The sequence below is a fragment of the Microtus ochrogaster genome, linkage group LG2 (assembly GCF_000317375.1).
Source record: "Microtus ochrogaster isolate Prairie Vole_2 linkage group LG2, MicOch1.0, whole genome shotgun sequence".
Classification (NCBI taxonomy): Eukaryota; Metazoa; Chordata; class Mammalia; order Rodentia; family Cricetidae; genus Microtus; species Microtus ochrogaster.
Window position 1 is genome coordinate 33,928,129 of NC_022028.1, and position 3,597 is coordinate 33,931,725.

Below are 3,597 nucleotides of genomic sequence, written 5' to 3' on the forward strand. Positions count from 1 at the left end.
GAGACCAGCCTGGTCTACAGAGCTAGTTCCAGGACAGGCTCCAAAGCCACAGAGAAACCCTGTCTCGAAAAACCAAAAAAAAAAAATAAATAAAAAAAGAAAAGTTGTTTATTATCTGTAAAGACTGAATACAAAAACAGAGTATTTAAGTAGATGTGGGAGGGTCAAAACAAGCTCAAGGCCAGGCAGCTCGGTCTGGGTAGCAAATTTCAGGCTAATCAGTGCTACTTAGTGAAAAACTAAAAGGCCAGGTGGTGGTGGTGCACACCTTTAATCCCAGCACTCAGGAGGCAGAGGCAGGCGGGTGGATCTCTGTGAGTTCAAGGCCAACTTAGTCCACAAAGATAATTCTAGGGCAGCATCTCTGCCTGGGATGGATAGAGAGACAGATAGATGACAGACAGAAAGACAGACAGACAGATAAATGAATAAATAAATAATAAATAAGCAAGCAAACGAAATAAATAAATGAGCAAGCAAGCAAACAAACAAACAAAATGCCTGAGAAGATGGCTCAAGAGGTAAAGTTCTTATCATGCAAACATGAGGACCTAACTCTTTGAGCACCCAGAACACAGACTTGAGCTTTAGAGCACATGATGCTTTTGCATCAGACCCAGGTTCGATCTCCAGCACCCACGTGGCAGCTCACAACCGCTCATAACTCCAGTTCCAGGAGATCCAGCACTTTCTGTTGGCTTCCATAAAGGTGCAAGTATTCACATGGTGCACAGATACGCATACAGCCAAAACATCCATACACATAAAATAATTTTTTATAAATTAAAACCTAAAAATAAAAAGCTAGATACAATAGTGTATGCCTATATCCTCTACTAGGGGGAGGAGCAGAGAGATAGAATTTCTGCACTTTATTGGCCAACAAGTCTAGGTGAAGCAATGAGCCAGCCCCAAGTTCAGTAAGAGACCCTGCCTCAATGAATAAGTTAGAGAACAATTAAGGAAGACACTCAAGGTTGACCCAGGGTCTCTCCATGAACACATACTCACACACACACCACAAACTGGTCTCTACATAAATACACACACACACACACACACACACACACACACCCCACAAAACTAAACGTGAAAATTTTTTTTTTGTTTTGTTTTGTTTTTCGAGACAGGGTTTCTCTGTGGCTTTGGAGTCTGTCCTGGCACTAGCTCTGTAGACCAGGCTGGTCTCGAACTCACAGAGATCCACCTGCCTCTGCCTCCCAAGTGCTGGGATTAAAGGCGTGCGCCACCACCGCCCGGCTAAACGTGAAAATTTTTCTCCAGAGGGTTTTTTTTTTTCAAAAAAGTCTAAACAGCTGGATGGTGATAACACATACCTTTAATCCCAGCACTCGGGAGGCAGAGGCAGGCAGATCTCTGTGAGACCAGCCTAGTCTATAAGAGCTGGTTCCTTGTTTAGTGGCACTGGCCTAAACAGAAGGATTTTACACAGTCCCAGCCAAGTACACAGGCAAGACAGGCAGGAGAGGCTCTAGCTGAGCAAAGTATACTTGTTCGACCACTGGTAGGGGCAGAAAAGCCAGTGTGGCCAGAGACAAGATCAAAGGAGGGCCTGGCGTGCAGGTCAGCAGCCACAGATACATAGGGCCATATATGGCCAGTGTGCCTGCCTTCAGCTGCCCCAGGTAGGTCACGTGACCTGCCACCTGGGAATGTAAGCCATAGGCTCAAACATCTGCTCATTCAACTATTGAAATGCTAGGTGCCAATACCTTGGGTGTGGAGGATCTCACTGAGCAAAACATCTCTGTCCCTGTCTGGTGGGAGGAGACAGATAAGCATCATAAACAAGTTTCTATATGATGCCTTAGAGCATGCTGGGGCCCTGGGAAAGAGAGCAATGAGATAGAATACTGGAACAGAGAGGGTGGAGCTTCGGGCCAGAGGTCATGGGCACTACAACTTTAAGATTTCCCAAGGCAAGACAAATACCCTTTTACCCTCCATAAATTCTCTCAATTTTACTTACTAATCTAAATCATTTATTAGTTGCTTATTTTGAGGTAGTTATCATTTTATTTTTGGCAGTACTGGCAATCAAGTCCACAGCCTCATACATGGCAGTCAGGTCAGGCCTGTGCAACAAGGACTTTATCAACTGCGTTATCTCCGCATCCCTAATGGGCTATACCTTTAACTCTCTGCAGCAGAACTGGGCCTCTCCCTAACCTTCAGCTTTCTGATCATGGTTTCCCATCAGTCAGAATCAGCACATTAGTAACCAACAGGGCGGTGTCTATGCTGACGCTAAGACTATCTCTGCTGGATGAGTTATGGCCCTGGTCTTCCCTGTGTTGAATGCCTAACCCTCGAGTCCCCAGACTGTAAACTACCAGAAAATGAAATCATGGGGCTGGAGAGATGGCTCCACACTGACTCTTCTTTCAGAGGACCCAGGTTCAGTTCCCAGCACCCACATGGTGGCTCACAACTATAACTTCAGTTCTTGGGGACCCGGCCCCCTCACACAGACATACCTGCAGGTAAAACACCAATGCACAGAAAAAAAAATTTTAAAAATAAAGAAAAATAAAATTATTGTAGACACAGTTTGTAGTCCTGGGACAGGCTGGGTGCCTAGCCCCAAATGACTGGTGTAACTTGGGACAGCAAGATGGCTCAGTGGGTAAAGACACTTGTTATTCAAGCCTGGTGGACTGAGTTCATATCTCAGAGTTCATGTGAAGGCAGAGGAGAGAACTAACTCTGATGCTGTCCTCTGACTGCATATACCTTAACCCCCCCCCAACACACACACACAGAGGATTACTGTGTGTATACATGCATGGTTTGTGTGTGTGTGCCTGTGTGTGATTTCTTGAGACAGTGTTTCCTTGTGTAACTCGGGCTGTCCTGGAACTCACTGTGTACACCAGGCTGGCCTCAAATTCACAGTGATCCACCTGCCTCTGGATCTCAAGAGCTGAGGCTAAAGGCGTGCGCCACCATGGTGGGCAAGAACACTTTTTTAAAGTAAATTTAAAAAGGAAACATTTGAACACCTGTGGGAAGGAGGTGATGGCTTTAAGGCAAATCACCAGGAGGTAAAAAATAGACAGGAGGGCTGGAGAGATGGCTCAGAGGTTAAGAGCATTGCCTTCTCTTCCAAAGTTCAATTCCCAGCAACCACAAGGTGGCTCACAACCATCTATAATGGAGTCTGGTGCCCTCTTCTGGCCTGCAGACATACACACAGACAGAATATTATATACATAATAAATAAATATTTTTTAAAAATAGACAGGAGGCATCTTCCTCTCCAGTCTTCGAAGAACCCAGCACCTCGATCTCAGACCTCTAGAACTGTAAGACAATAAGTTTCTGTTATTCACAGTGGTATTTTATCTCAACATCCTACTTAGCTAATGAATAGACCAAGATTTTCAGGTTGTCCAGCTAAGCTTGCCCTGCCATGTTTAGATGTGCACTCCCCCACCACCACAAAAGATCAAATGTTAGCCGGGCGGTGGTGGCGCACGCCTGTAATCCCAGCACTCAGGAGGCAGAGGCAGGCGGATCTCTGTGAGTTCAAGGCCAGCCTGGTCTACCAAGGGAGTTCCAGGACAGGCTCCAAAG